The sequence below is a fragment of the Triticum aestivum genome, chromosome 6D (genome assembly GCF_018294505.1).
Source record: "Triticum aestivum cultivar Chinese Spring chromosome 6D, IWGSC CS RefSeq v2.1, whole genome shotgun sequence".
Taxonomy (NCBI): domain Eukaryota; kingdom Viridiplantae; phylum Streptophyta; class Magnoliopsida; order Poales; family Poaceae; genus Triticum; species Triticum aestivum.
This window is the reverse complement of record NC_057811.1, coordinates 68670403-68687649: the sequence shown is the minus strand read 5'-3', so window position 1 is coordinate 68687649 and position 17247 is coordinate 68670403.

Here is a 17247-nt window from a genome sequence, read left to right as displayed (position 1 = left end):
GTGGGCCCACACTTTATTGTAGTGAGATAGAGGGAGAGCTGGCATGTTGGTCCATAGGTATTGATGCCATTATAGCATGTCAAGATAGATTTGATATCACAATAATGATGTGCAGTGGCATTTTTGAGCATGTGTCTAACGAAGCGATGACTTTTTTTAGCAGTAGAAATTCCTAGTGGTGATGCTTAGTTGTGGGACACAACTGGTGGCATAAATGATAAAAACCCTTTTTGTAAGTACAACATTTGGGATCACTTATTGTCAGAATTCATAATAATTAACAACTTTACCTAGAACGTTGAATGGTTCAGGAACATTGATGGGTGGGGTTCGATCAACAGGGGAAACTTCCACGACGATAACATGTGGACTTTCAATATCCATCATCATAAGCACACAAAATTCTAACCCTAAATAGATACAGCTCACGAGCTATTTTATCTAGTCATGCATGTAAGTTATAAGTCTTTTTTTTTGCATTAGTACATATGTATGCTACTCTGCCATGTTACATCATTAGTTCATGCATTTTTACGTAACAAGTGAATTTTGTTGCACTAAAGGGTTGTTTGGTTTGTGACTAACTTTGCCAAAGATTGCCATACCTAAGGTTAGGCAAGTTTGACCAACTTAAGTTAGTGTTTGGTTCCAGCCACACCTTAGGCAAGCCACACTTGGGTCCCACATGGCATACACACAAAAAGTGTGGCAAGGTTCTCTTAGGCTTGCCAACTTGTGGCTCTCATTTTGATGAACTAACCTTAGGCAAGCTTGGGAAAATGGTGTGGCAAAATGTGGCAATGCTAGTGCTCTCTTGGACATGTATGGTTGATCCTTCATTTTTTTACTATATATGGTACTATCCCATTTAGTTGCTTATGTAGCAACTAATAAGTTATGCATTTATTTTTTCAACGTCATTTGAAGATATTTTACGCTGTCATCAATTACATTATGTTTCATAGACTATGTGTCTGCTGAGTTATCATATTAAATATACTTATGCAACATTTTGTACTACATGTAGGTCCTAGGTGACAATGTCGACAGCGACCCAGAAACCCAGGGGATCTACAGGAGGCAGAAGGTGAGGGAGCTGGACAGTGGTGTGCTCGAGAAACATGTCAGGCCAAGAATCGGAAGGGGGGGCTACGGATGCCCTTACTGCAACAAGCTGATGAAAGGTGACCTGTCGAGTACCATCAACCATGCAGTCGGAACATCCCAAGGCAGCATCAAGAATGGCTACGCTTTCAGGGTGAAGCACGCCGCGTATGCCGACTACTTGATGAGGCTTCTTTGAGGCTTTAGGGAAGTGCGCACCCTCGCAGCTAGAACTGATGCTCTATTGGTTTTAACTATGCTAAGTACTACCCTATGCTATACTTTGTTGGTGAACGTTTATGGTCGAACTATGTGCACCAGTACTACTAAGTGGTGCTTGCTTTTGTATATATGGAAGCGTTGACCTAAGGTAGAACTATGTTAATTGGTGTGTGGTTTGGCATCTCTGCTTGTTAAACTCGTGCTCATTAATCATCGGCTCATTTAGATTAAGTAGCATACAACCCTGATTGGCTAGGTTCGTTTGAAGCTAGTTAAGCTTGTGAGTGCTCGTTAACAGATTCTGATGTGTTCTGGTATACATGATGAGTGTGTACATGTGGTTTTCAAGAAGGAAGATGGTGACTCAAAAAGGAAATGCACTAGTTTGCTGCCTAAGGTGTTGATCCAAGTAATACTAGAATCATGGTGTTTGTGGCGTGGCTACATGATGATCACAAAGTCTCGATCCAAGTAATACTAGATCACTTGATGACAATTTGATCTGATGTTTTCAGAAGTCTTGAGCATTAGGGTTTATGTACACAATTTTCAACCCCCAACCCATCCACCCCGGACACGATCTTTGGATTGCATCACGTAAATGTACAAAATCCAGTTCCTAGCTCCTGCCCCAAGCGCATACGCTTGTGATTTTTTTTCCAGGATCCTAATTAAGTGCCTAAATAAGTGCCGCTGCATTGAAGGTGCCCAACGCCGACCAATCAATTTTTCTCATAAGTATTTCCGCTATAGTAGGTAACTACCAATTACTCCCCGCATCTCTCCCCCTAGGGTACGCTCTAAAACCATCGCCGCCGCTCACACGCCCGCCTCCCTGCCGCCGGATATGAAATCCACTCGTGGAGGTCGATTGGCCGTTGTGACAGATCGTGGCCATGGACGTGAGGGGCCTTTCATGGACGCCGTCGTGACAGATCGTGGACTTGCGGGGCTAACCACCGACGTCGTCGTCCATCGCATGGATCAGGATCCCCACGAGAAAGCTTTGGACTACTCGGTGTCCGACCCAGAGAAGCATCGTTTCAATGAGGTGCAGTACTCCGTCGTCGATCACAAGCAGCAGCACATGCACGGCACGGACTGGAATTCCGTTACGGTAATTTTAAATTTTTTAACCCTGGATCTGTCTTCAAGTTTAAGGTTAGAGGTTAATCATTAAACCATCAATACATTGTTGAATTGGCATAATGGAATCTAACTCTAAATATAATGCTGATCATCAGTACGTAATGATCATTATTTATTCAATCAATCCTTGAGAAATTAATGGTTCATCCACTCCACAATTTAGTGCGTTTTGGTTTTATGCTAAAAGTCAGACATCATAAAGGTTGTGCATGTTTATTGACAATTTTTTTTAAAGTACATCATATGATTTATGCTTTCATATGGATTTGATATTGATTTTTTCTCCTTAAATTTTCAAAGTTAATAAATATTTACTTTAAAAATAATTTATAGGCACTACAGTATGAAACTTAGGGAATATTAGGTACTATAAACAATGGTGCAGCTTATATCATACATAATTTAAACTTGCAGCCTTATTCTCATGATTATGCGGACATTTCCGAAGGAGAGATGGATGCACACACTCAGAAAACCCTTGAAGAATTGCAGAATGGACAGTGCAACGTGCTTAAGCGTATGGCATATCGTTGCGCGTTCTGTGGCAAATATCTGGACCCGGCTTTCGTTAGTATTCTTGAGCACGCCGAAGGAGTTGCCAAAGGATACCAAATGAAGCATGGTGTGAGGGCGAAACACAAGGCGCTATCCCAATATCTCGGGAATTTGTCGGACAAAGAGAAGGTCCGAAGAAGGCGTTATGAGAACCAGCATGCCAAAGAATAGATGAATAAACGAAACCCTGAAGAAGTTCTGGTTGGCATAAGTAGTCATTTGCGGTTGTTTTTTTAATACCAATGAATATTTTAATTATCATAGTTTTTGCAAAAATGTTACATTTATTAAATTTAATCATAAAAATGCATACAATTCAATTATTGATTTTTTCAAATATTTGTAACCTTGCATCTAATAGTTTACCATTTTATTGGTTAACCATTATTTTCATATATATATATATATACTGTGGAGTGCTTAAAATTATTCAATATCAATTGGTGTACTGAAAGACTCATCCACATGCAATATGAACAGCAGTGTATTTTTAGGGTTTCTTCAAAAGACCACCTGTGGTCATGCTGATCTTTTCTGTTTGGCCAGAATTGGTAAAGCTGCCAAATCTGCATCTGATCCGGCCCAACACTTTGTTCCTTTTGTAGGCCTGCACAAGTGGGAGGCAGAGAGAAAAGCGAGCGATGGCCCCAACCCCAACCCCACCCCCATTCCCAATCCCACCACACTTCGCTCTTTGCAGAGACAGAGAGGCGACGCGGAGGGCGACGGCTTGGGTTTGCCAAGCCGTCACCTTGGCCGCCCCCGTCGTCGTCAAATCGGCCGGATCCGCGAGGCCACCCACTCCCCCTGCTCCGGCCACGATTCTCCACTGGTTCGTTGACAGCAAGGTCCGACAACGGCACCTCTTCTCCCCAATCCTGGTCGCGCCGCCCGAAGCTCCGGTGGTGCCAGCTTCGAACAAGTCTACTCCAGCCCCATCTGGTACCACTTCGCAGGTAAGATTGATCTTCCCTGCCCTTCGAATGTCGATCTGACCTTCATTTTGCGATCTAGCAGCACCGCCCAAGTTAAAATCTGAGACTTGCTTGTGTGCATGTTTCGGGTATTCGCAGATTTACTGTCAACTAGTAGGTCATATTGCAACAAGTAATTTTACAGCAAGATAATCTGACAATGTACTGCGTAATCATGGTTTTACTTGTTCGTATGGGTAGTAATGGGTAAACACTTTCGTGCAAGTAAGAGAAAAAGGTGGGTGTTGGCCAGCATACCTTGCTCGTCGACATAGCCTTCACTATGCTATCATCTTGCTTGACAGATGCTATCAAGTACTTTTTCCCCCTGGAAAATGGCCCCCCACTGCTAGATATAGAAAAAGTATATTCACAGGAGCATACACATGTTTTGGTTTGTTGGGATAGTTTGAAGACTGTGTATATGTATTTGCTGATGCTTAGTTATTAAAAACTAAAAAGGCGAGCACAGAAGCAGTCCATGAGGAAATTTGTAATGATGGAATGAGGATCAGTTATAGTTTCATGTATTACTCGATGGTAGTATGATGATTAGTGCATATTTTGAAGGATTTGTCAAGTATAGACTGCTCTTGATTGGTGCATGTTTTTGATGATATGTGCACACATGTAATATTTTTGGTTGGTGCATATTTTTGCTGATTTTTGTTACTGCTTACTTGAATTATGTCAGCCTATCTCCAAGATATGGTATGGGCTTGTTGGTGTCAATGAAAATTTCCTGTGAGCTAGTAGTACACATTGCAACAAATTCCTCACTGTTGGATTTTCTGCCATTATACTTCATAATCATGATTTTACTTGTTGGTATGGGTAGTAATGAGTAAATAAATAGCAAGTATACAAAAGGGTGACTATTGGTCAGCATACCTTGCTCGTTCTCATAGCCTTCACTATGATTATCTTGCTTGAGAGATTCTATCATGTCCTTATTCTCACTGGAAATTGGAAAATTAACCTCCACAGCTACCTCTAAAAATGTTATGTACAGCAGCAAATGCATTATTTGTTTTGTTGGGACAATTTAAAGACTTTATATTTATTACCTGATGGTACCACACAACAGCCCATCAGGAAATTTGCAGTGATCAAAGGCAGATCAGTTATAGTTTCACGTATTGCTCGATGAGAGCAGTCAATCATGGTTCATTTTTACATGGCTACTAATTGGTTGGTTACCAAGTTTTCTTGTCCAGCTCAAAAAATTGTAACCTTGAAATATCCTAATTGGTTATGTCTGCCCAATGATTATGAGTCTAACCACTAGTCTTAACTAGTCATGCGAATAGTTGTCGACTAGCTTTTTCGTGTAGATGTTTATACATGAACTACGTACTTAGCAAGAAGTATGCGAAAAGATTATTCACATTGTATATGGTGCTAACAAGTCCTAATGGAAGACTGATTTCATATATCAATAACGAACATTTGTTCATTGCAATGCATGCAACAGGTTTGAATGGCAAGGGAAACCATCCTCATCAGCAGAGAGAGTGATCACCGGACCACCTCAGATGATGCTTCAGATGGCACTTCACGTGGGAGTGATGGCTATAGCGGTGATGACGACACCTCTAGCGACTATGACACTAATGATAGTTCTGATGGAGATGGAGATGTGGACCACGATCCTATCTTGGCACTACGGGGTAAAGTTCTATTTGGCTGGTCAGATATTAAATGAACCGTGAAATATCGAAAGTTGATGTTTGAGTGACACTTGATTACCACACATTACTCTGTTTGGGTTCTAGATGACCTTCCAAATCAACATTGACTGAACTAGAGCTTACATAGAGCAGTGTTTAGTTGTTAGTTTAAATAAATCAAATATTCAATTTGCCCATGTTTCTACGAGATATTGTTGGGTGGATGTGGTTGGGTTGTCTATGTCCTTCATTTCTTGATCATTGGAGTAGGCATTGATCATTAACCCAGTGCTGATGTTCTAGATCTTACGTATGAAATTATTTACTACTCTGTCATCTTAATTTTTTTTTGATACAGGTCCGGGATACCTTGTGAGAAAAGGAACTTTCGAGGATCGCATCTTCTACGGTAACCATGTATCGCTAAACGAGGATCGGTGGGATTGGCTCAAATCCATAGTAAAGCAGTGCCAACCTCCCATACCATACTATGTCAGCACCGTCACTCGCTCGGCAGTCATCAGAGGGAAGAGCAAGATGGTAAACACTTCGACTTTTCTTTTTGCAAATCATACTTCACTAGTGAAAATGCCATCATGTAGAGACAGAGAGGAGGACGGGCGTGGTTGTGCAAATCATACTTACTTTTTGTGTGTGCAAATCATACTTCATTTTTATGTAACATTATTTATTTCCCTGTGCAATCAGTGCTTCTCAAAGGATTACAGTCAGGCCTACCTCAAAGATTATCTGCGAAAGCCCATGGTTGTGCGTGTCACCAACGAACATTTTGAAGGTAATAAAAAGGTCTTGTTCAAGATGGGCAAGAAGGACGGGCATGCGATCATGACGAAGAACTGGAGAGAAGTCGTTGAGGGCGCCAGAATGAAAAAAGATCAAATGGCTATCTTCAGGTTCATGGAAAGGAGTGGAGGTGGGCTTAGGGTGAACATGGTTAGTGGCATGAGGATTCGTTGACCCATGGCAGTAGTTTGACGCTAGTTTTATAATCTGTATGTACGAGCCAGTAACTGCAAGTTGGTAGTATCAGCTTTTGGGTCCAGTAAGTGCAACTTAGTAGTAATTGGTACTTGGTAGTAACTGGTACTTTGGTGGTATAACTTTTGGGTCCGACTGGATATGAAGATCGTCCAGTAAGTCGAACTTGGCAGTAACTTGGTGGTAGTATGAACCCTATGTGGCGTAATGTACTTGCTATGCAAGTCTATACATATAACGCACCCTGGTACCCTCCTTGATATAATTACCTTTATGGACTTCAATTATATTTCCTTTTTTTGCCACAGTGATGCTAGTATTTTTAGAATCAAATCTAACCGGGTTTCAAATGGATTAGACACTACTTTCATTTTTGAATGAGGTTTTTGTGTTGGCTAGTACGAGTTATTTTGAAAATGCGGTTTGTATGTGTGTCGCACAAAAAAATGCAATGCAAAACAAAAACTTGCGGGTCGAAATGCAATGCAAAAAATGATGTTTCTGTTACTTTCGAGATGTCATGCTATTTTCAAAATGATGTTTTTTTAAATTTGAAAAACAGTATATACTAAAAAACATGCTATCTTTTAAAAAGCGTAATTAAAAAAATTGATGTTTTCAAAATCAGCACGCTGCTTTCAAAACAACATATTTAAAAAAGCATGTAATTTTTGAAATCAGTTTAAAAACTGCGTTATATTTTGAAATCGGCATGCTATTTTTAAAAACAACATATTCAAAAGAACATGATTTTTTTAAATCAACATGCTATTTTTGAAATCAGCATGCTATTTTAAAAGTAGCATATTGAAAAGAGCATTATATTTGTAAAATAAGCATGCTATTTTTAAAACAAGCATGATATTTTTGAAAAGAGCATGCTATTTTAAAAGTAGCATATTGAAAAGAGCATTATATTTTTAAATGTACCATGCTATTTTTGAAATTAGCATGATATTTTTGAAATCAGCATGTTATTTTAAAAGTAGCATATTGAAAAGAGCATTATAATTTTAAAAGTAGCATGCTATTTTTAAAACCAGCATGCTATTTTTAAATCAGCATATTCATTCTATTTTATTTTCAATTGAACATGCTTTTTTCAAATGAGCATGCTACTTTTAAAATATCAGTATGCTTATTTTCTATTTGAAAATAAACGATTTTCAATGTTATTTGAAAACGAGGTTTCTATTAACGTTCTATTTTCTTATATATATAAATTTTTGGTTTCTATTTTATATTTCAAGTATGAAATTTGACTACACTTTGAACAAATTTCAGCAATATATTATGTAAAAAATGAAAAAAATACATAAAACCAACTTCACTAAAAATGCATTGTTTCATCGATGTTGATAAATCATAACTAGCCTACCATGTCGACCCGTCCATAATAAAATGAGGGTGTACCAATCAAACGAGGAATTCAGAAAAATAGTGGCAGTCCCTCAAATAGGTCTAATACATGAGAAACAAGGTGGATCACGGCATGGAAAGCTGTCTATTTTAGTTTGTTCTCAATTTTTCGACCCCAGAAATCCTTTTGTTTTCTCTGCTTGACCCTGTGCATCTAAATATCCTGTCTCTACTTCACTTTAGCTTTCCTGCATGAAACAACGTTTGTTAATAGGATAGCAAAGAATATTTGAGCATGTACAGTACACTATAACAGAAAAAACACTAACTTCACTGATTTTCTCTTCATAGCTATAGAAGCTAACTTGACAGCTCTTATTCGCTCAGCCTGTGGTACATTCCTAGCAGGCCTTTTTGTCTTCATCACCCCTTTGGTCTGTTCTTTACCGCCCTTACTAGAGTCTTTCCTGGAAAAGTTAAGAAACGTCAACACAGTACTAGCAAATACCCGACTTCTAGAGCGGACATGTAAGTACAGACACTAACTTCACTGGTTTTACTCGCGCACCCTTGTCATCGTTCTTTTTCGTCCTCCCAGCATTGACATTTGGAGCGCCCTTGCGTTTCCTGCAAAAAAATGAAATAGATGAATCTGCAGCCAGCATTCGAAAACATGTTTAAGTTCGCACAATTGTGCTAATGCCCACTTGTTTGGTTTTGCGTAATCCCCTTCTGCAACCTCCAATGGTCTCTTTCTAGCCTTCCTCAGCCCACCATCTTCTGCATCTGAATCTTCCTCTTCTTCCTCATCTGAATCTCCCTCTTCTTCTGCATCTGAATCTCCCTCTTCTTCTGCATCTGAATCCCCCTCTTCTTCTGCATCTGAATCTTCCTCTTCTTCTGTACCTTAATCTTCCTCTTCTTCTGTATCTGCCTCTGTCTCTTCTTCTGTATCTGCCTCTGTCTCTTCTTCTGTATCTGCCTCTGTCTCTTCTTCTGTATCTGACTCTGTCTCTTCTTTTTGCTTCTTCCTCCTTGTGCTATTTGATTTCCTCGATTTTTTCCTCCGTAAATTGAAGAAAAACATGTGAACACTCATCGGGAGAACATATTAACACTGTAAGCATGTATGGAAATGAACAATGAGATTAACATGTGCACTAACTTCGTTGCTTTTTTTGAATCTTCCTCTTCTTCTATATCTGAATCTATGTCTTCTTCTGTCTCTGAGTCTTTCCCTTTCCGCTTCTTCCTCCTTGTGACCTTTGATTTCCCCGATTTGTTCATGAGTAAATTGAAGAAAAAGAGAGAACATATTAACATTGTAAGCATGTATGGAAATGAACAATGAGATAAACATGTGCACTAACTTCGTTGCTTTTTTTCCCTCTCATCCGCTCGCGCCTGGATTTAATCCTCTTGTTCGATTCTTCGGTAGTTGGTCTCCCTTTTGGAACTATTTTCATTGGATTTTCCACGTCATCAATGCAGCATTCGCGAGCAGCAGAAAAGTATGCCGGCAAAGGAACAAACGATTTATGGCCTTCATCCAAATCAGTTTTTTCTCGATCAACCAATATACTCCGGAGGAGCTCCATCACCTGTTCTGAATGTGAATCGCTAGCTGCGGCTGTGAATAAAGCGTCACTAGCCATGTTGCGTAGTTGATGATACTTATTCATGTGATCAGACCATACATGAGTATTCGCAGTCCTCGAAGAAGGGAATGCTGGCTTGGCATGCATTGTCCATCTTTTCTTGACAAATTTTTTTGGAAATGTGCGTACACCAAGATGATCCAGAACGCAGAATATATGTGCGCATGGGTAATCCTGACTTTCCAACTTTTTACATTTACAAGCTGCATCATCCTGTCTTGCTTCTGTAAACAGACAAGTCACGCGATATATAAAATCCACAGGCTTAGCATCCACGTCTTGTGCATCCAACTTTTTTGCATCCAACTCCTCACTGTCCTTACCTTCCAAGTGATTGGGATCCTTAGCATCCAGGTTTTTGGCATGCAAGTCCACACCATCCTTGCCTTCCAAGTCATTGGGATCCTCAGCATCCAAGTTTTTTGCATGCAAGTCCTCAGCATCCTTACCTTCCAAGTCATTGGGATCCTCAGCATCCAAGTTTTTTGCATGCAAGTCCGCAGCATCCTTACCTTCCAAGTCATTGGGATCCTCAACATCCAATTTTTTTGCATGCAAGTCCTCAGCATACTTACCTTCCTTACCTTGCAATTCTCTAGCATCCCTGCCATATGGGACTTTATCATATGGGGCTTTGCGCAGAACTCCAAACACGACCAAACCATCACACGCTACCCGGTCTGTGACCTGCCAATTTGTTCCTTCGACAATCTGACGCTTTACCCGTGGAAACATCACAGTTGTATAAATATAAGAGGCAGCAATCTCCAGAGGGTGTGCATTCAGCTTAGTGAAGGGTATCGTATGTGTCGCTACTGCATCTAATGCTGCTTCATTCTTACGCATTATGGATACACAGTGCTCAACATGCTGCAACAAATCAACAAGCTGCATCTTCCTGTTCAGGTGCACATGAAGCCTTGAATTGAGAGACTCACTCCTCTGATTACTCATCATGCCTAGGAAATATCTACCCTTTGTGTACGCAGCAGCCCATTTGTGTCGCAGCTCGTACATCCTGTTAACCCATGACGACCTCTTGCCTGTTGGTTTTATTTTGAACCGAACCTTATAAGCCTCCCATCTTTTCTCAAACTCATCAACATCCCAACGACGGTAAATGAATTCCCTAAATTCCTCAAGCTTTTTCTTGTGGAGGTGCATCACAATATTTTCCTCGATATGCCACGTGCACAAACGATGATCTGTTCCTGTCCAGACAGTAGCTATTGCTTTAGCCATTGCACCATCCCCATCGGTGATTGCTGAAATTGGTGCCGTCTGGGACATTGCCTCCAAAAATACATGAAGAAGCCACTGGTATGATGCAACTGTCTCGTCTGACACTAGACCGACCCCAAACAAAACTGTGTTGCGGTGGTGGTTCAGACCAACAAATGGAACAAACGGAAGCCTGTACTTGTTAGACCGATATGTACTGTCGAACACCACGACACCACCAAAGGCAACATAATCAATGCGGGATTGTGAGTCAACCCAGAATATGTTCCTCAAATGGCCTTCGCTGTCTTTTGTGTATTTGAAAAAGAATTCTGGGTCTGCTTTTTTCTGTGCAATCATATAGGTGAGCAAATATCTAGCGTCACTGCCTTCTATCTTGCGCTTCTTCTGGATTGAAACATGGTTGTATAGGTCTCGATCTATAAATCCAAGCTTGTCGGGACCTCCGGCATTCTTCTCTATTACATTCATAATCTGATGTGTTCGAAGTCCACCGAGATCATACTCGATGACATCGGCCTTTTGTGCATCAGTCATTCTACGATGAGCCGATAAGTAGGGAGTCAGGTCAGCAGGGACAAACAAATGGTTATGCTTGTCCACAAAATTCTTGACGAACCAGAGGCCACTGCTATCTTGTAGCTCAACCTGAAAAAAGAGCGGGACACCCACACCGAGAAATACCCCTCGGTGTTCTTTTCCTTTCAGCTCTGTTAAAGTGCTTAAGGGCCCGCCATCCTTGTTTGCAGCACTTGTATGTCCTTCTGTATGCATTTTGTTTCGGACCCGGACCCCTGTACTTCAGATCATCCTTTCTAACACCAAACCCTTTTTTTCTCGCATAGCCTACGTAGAACATGTAGGCTTCTTCCTCAGTCCTGAAAGTCTTCTTCACAATCTCTAAGTATTCCATACACACATTCAGGTCTGAACCAGCCATGCCTTTATTATCAATTCCTTTACCTTGCATGTGTACATCATCCATATCTATGCCATCCTTGCCTGCATCCTCATTATCCTTATCATCAATGCCTTTGCCTTCGTTGCCTCTATGACCCATGTCCTTGTCATCCGTGCCTGTATCACCCAAGTTTTTACCATCGTTGCCTTTATCATCCATGTCGTTATGCTGCGAGCGAAAGCAGATAGTCAATATTACGGATGGATAGCATACGTTACCGAAATTATGCACTAACTTAGTCCTTCAAAATCTGTAAGTAAATATGCCCTGACTAAATCCAGAAATTTTTAATTGATTGTAGTAGCTGTAACTGATGATCTCCTAACTAAATCCAAAGTTCACGAGTCCTTCAAATGCCCTGATAGATCCACCCTGATAGATCAATTATCTCCAAACTCCATTCAAAATTATCTCCTAACTAAATCCAAATTATCTCCTTACTAAATCCAAAAGTATCTCCTAACTAAATCCAAATTATCTCCTAACTAAATCCAAAATAAGTCCAAACTCCATACAAAATTAATTATCTCCTAACTAAATCCAAAATATCTCGAAACTCAATTCAAATGTATCTCCTAACTAAATCCAAAATAACTTTCCTTCAATCCAAATCTGCTGACAACTTTCTCATGCCACAAAACCCTAACTAAGTCCTTCAATATGTCCTAGCTACATCCGACTTACACTTCCTTTCAATCGTAATCTCGTCAGAACTTTCTGAAAACATAAACCCTAAACCTCACATGACATATCCTAAACCCTAACAAAATCTGATCGAAATCTCGTCACAACTTTCTGAAACGATAAACCCTAAACCTCACATGACATATCCTAAACCCGAATCAAATCCGACCCCTATTGGTACTATAAGCACAAGTGACTAGAAAAGATTTGAGAGGGCTAGGCACTTACAGCGAAGATCCGGCGTGAAAAAGTTGATGCACGTCGATGAGGATGATGTGGCCTCTCGGGTCGGGGAAGGTGGCGTCCGCTCGGGGAAGGAGTGGATTAGCGGCTCATCGGAAGATCTGGCGCCGCGACCCGACTGGGGTGACTTGCGATGGAGGGAGTGAGGAGGAGTAGGAGCAGGAGGGGTAGACACGGCGAGTGCGATCGGCGCCGATCGAGGGCGCCGATCGAGGGCGCCGGGGGCGATCGAGGGCGATCGAGGGGGCCCGAGGTTAGGGCTCGAGAGGAGGAGAGAGGACGAACTGCTCGAACCGAAATTCAAAAGAGTACGCACGATGATTGGACCTTTATAATGAAGTACTTTATTAATGCAATTAATTTAATTGAAAATTTTAGGACGAGAATACCAAGGACCTAATTGGGCCGATTAAAGTTTAAAAAAAATTAGGTCGAAAATACCCCTGAGCTCAGAAAGGCCTAATTATTTTTATTCATTAGATCGCCCATATAATACATGTGCTCTGGTGTATTATAATGCACCGTAAAATTTCCCAGGAGTATGCCATCGTCACGGACTTGAACGACCATCGCCCGGGCGATTCTTTGCTGTTCGCGGCCTGGTCGGTCGCCAGGACATTCAACTTCGCGCGAGTCTGACGTCCTGTGTCCGCTATCGGGCTCTGCACCGTCGACCATGAGGCGGCGGGGCATTGACGGGCCCTGGGCATGCTGGCGCACACTTCTCGCCGACTAATAGACGATTCTATCTAGACGCATTGGAGGCGTGGGTGCTCAGCGGCTTCAAGTTCCGCGCGTCGCTGGACACGACCGTCGATTAGGGATCGGTGGCGGGTGCACGAGATGGACGGCCTGCTTGGGTTTGGCTACTCGGTGGAGAATGACAATCATGCGTGGATGGACTATCACGTCGCCGGGGCTGACCAACGACGACGTCGTCACGTATCCAGAGCCTGTACGAGAGCAACTCAAACTTCAAGGTCGTCACGCCGCTGGCGACGAGCTGCAGGGAAATCTACAGCGGGTCTGCGGGTGCGCTTCGCGCGGTGGAGCGGCTCGGCTGGCGTAGCGCGCACAAGCGTTTGTGTGGGTAGTTGCTCATCGATGGACGACCTTTTTTTAAGAACTTTGTGAGCATTTAAACACTGGTCACTGGGTGTGGAAGATAGGATATACTATATATACGTTATTTTTACATGTATATAGCAAATCATACACGAATAGACACCGGAGGCTTTTCAAAGAAAATATGATACACTTGGCAAAAATAAAACGATAGCCTGAGTTCACTAAGCGATTTATTCCTTCTAGATTTCCTGGGCGATCTCTTCTTTCCTCAACGATTTTCTTATCTACTCCCAATCATATTGGGTGGATGCTCAGAGAGGGATAGTTCCCATGTACGCGAGCTCTTTCGGCGGGTAGAGAATTCAGGCTATAAACGGGTACATCCAATCAGCTTCATGCAAACTACCTCGATGTATGTATCCGATCCATGCAAAACCAGGATGGTAAATCAGTCCTAAATTAACTTAACATGTCAATTTTTTCCTCCGTATATCTTTTCTTTTGTCAAGCCTTTCCTTGGGTCCTTCCTCATGCGTAGTGTAAAAAAATAAGAGGAAGTACAAGCTAACAAGAAAAATAATTTACCAAATAGCATATGTGATAAGCTATAGAAAAACCAGAAAAATAATTTTGTGCTGGGGGTCGTTCGGTTTCCGGGGAGTATTTAGGATCACTAATTAACCGCTTTACATGAGAAATGTTGGGAGGTTAACACAAATCTAGGGAAGAAATTGGACGCATGGACTGGCTTAACTGAATTTGAAAATTGTGCCTCTTACCGTCCTCAATTTGTAGAAATTGTAAAATTACCACATTACATGGATTTTACAAGATGCAATGCTTTCAATTTAAAGAAATATGCAACGCCTTTGATATAAAAGTACATCAGTTGGATCAATATTTTTATTTGAACTTACTTGGGTCAACATGGATGTACTAATCCCATCTATCAATTTCTGAGGCATTATACTACTCCATATACCCACGACACCCATACCCGATGATCCGATACTACCATGCACCAGGCTTAAACCACCTCAGGATCACCTTCAAGAATTGTATTTTTCTAAATGTACCATCTGCCGCCTTAACTTTACACTAAAATAATAGACTAAACTCATATTTTATGTAAACCTAGATATATGACTATTAGCAGAAACATAAACTATGAAACATCCATACACATCAATAAACTTATCATTCACACGTTTACACTATTATATAACCAGATGATCCTTAAGACTATATTTATTTATACACAAACAAACACAACCCGATGACAAAGTTAAGATATCATTTCAAATTAGTTCAGCCTTTGCGATAGCATATCTACATGCCTTCCTATCACCCCATTTCGTAGTTCAACACTATAGGGTACATTTTGCATCAAAGAAAAGCATCATTTTCCCAATTTACACCCTCCATTTCAAATTAGCCATCTTCCCAAGTGAACATATGATTCTCTCCACAACTTGCTCTGTGTATTCACATCAACTAGAACACATTGGTCCGATCAACTATATTTTCTATCAAATCGAGCGTGTTATCATCCGATATGAGTACCTTCACAATACAAATGTAACAACTCATATTATATTTCCCCTCACCAAGACGTCTACTTTTGAAAGTGAGTTCTCTTTCACCAATAGTGTTAGGAATATCCACAAAGAGACCTCTTCGTTCAACATACCCCATATCTGCGATCCTCAAGACATAACAATCAGCACAACTATTAAGACAAGGGAAAAAAATAGTATTTTCCATTACATGAGCAAAAAAAAGCATTTACACACGCACCGTATCGATGGGGTGCGGCGTGCCGTCGCACGGGCTAAGCTAGTATTATCTGTTTTGGATGTTTAATGGGCTTTACTAAGTACTTTTATATTATTTTTGGGACTAACCTATTAACCGAAGACCCAGTGCAAATTACTGTTTTTTTTTTTGCCTACTTCAGTGTTTCGCAGAAAAGGAATATCAAATGGAATCCAAACGGAATGAAACTTTCAGGAGAGTTATTTTGGAACAAACGTGATCCAGGGGACTTGGAGTGGACGTCAAGAAAGAAGCGAGGAGGCCACGAGGCAGAGAGGTGTGCCTGCCCTCCCTGGGCGCGCCCCCATCCTCGTGGGCCCCTCGTAGCTCCACCGACCTACTTCTTCCTCCTATATATATCCATATACCCCAAAAACATCCAGGAGCACCACGAAACCCTATTTCCACCGCCGCAACCTTCTATACCCGTGAGATCCCATCTTGGGGCCTTTTCCGGCGCTCCGCCGGAGGAGGGATCAATCACGGAGGGCTTCTACATCAACACCATAGCCTCTCCGATGATGTGTGAGTAGTTTACCACAGACCTTCGGGTCCATAGTTATTAGCTAGATGGCTTCTTCTCTCTCTTTGGATCTCAATACAAAGTTCTCCTCGATCTTCTTGGAGATCTATTCGATGTAATTCTTTTTGCGGTGTGTTTGTCGAGATCCCATGAATTGTGGGTTTATGATCAAGATTATCTATGAACAATATTTGAATCTCCTCTGAATTCTTTTATGTATGATTTGTTATCTTTGCAAGTCTCTTCGAATTATCAGTTTGGTTTGGCCTACTAGATTGATCTTTCTTGCAATGGGAGAAGTGATTAGCTTTGGGTTCAATCTTGCGGTGTCCTTTCCCAGTGACAGCAAGGGCAGCAAGGCACGCATTGTATTGTTGCCATCAAGGATAAAAAGATGGGGTTTATATCATATTGCTTGAGTTTATCCCTCTACATCATGTCATCTTGCCTAATGCGTTACTCTGTTCTTGTGAACTTAATACTCTGGATGCATGCTGGATAACGGTCGATGTGTGGAGTAATAGTAGTAGATGCAGAATCGTTTCGGTCTACATGTCACGGACGTGATGCCTATATACATTATCATGCCTAGATATTCTCATAACTATGCACTTTTCTATCAATTGCTCGACAGTAATTTGTTCACCCACCGTAATACTTATGCTATCTTGAGAGAAGCCATTAGTGAAACCTATGGCCCCGGGTCTATTTTCCATCATATTAGTTTCCAATCTATTTTACTTTGCAATCTTTACTTTCAATCTATATCATAAAAATATCAAAAATATTTATCTTATTATCTCTATCAGATCTCACTTTTGCAAGTGGCCGTGAAGGGATTGACAACCCCTTTATCGCGTTGGTTGCAAGGTTCTTATTTGTTTGTGTAGGTACGAGGCGACTTGCGTGTAGTCTCCTACTGGATTGAAACCTTGGTTCTCAAAAACTGAGGAAAATACTTATGCTACTTTACTGCATCACCCTTTCCTCTTCAAGGGAAAACCAACGCAGTGCTCAAGAG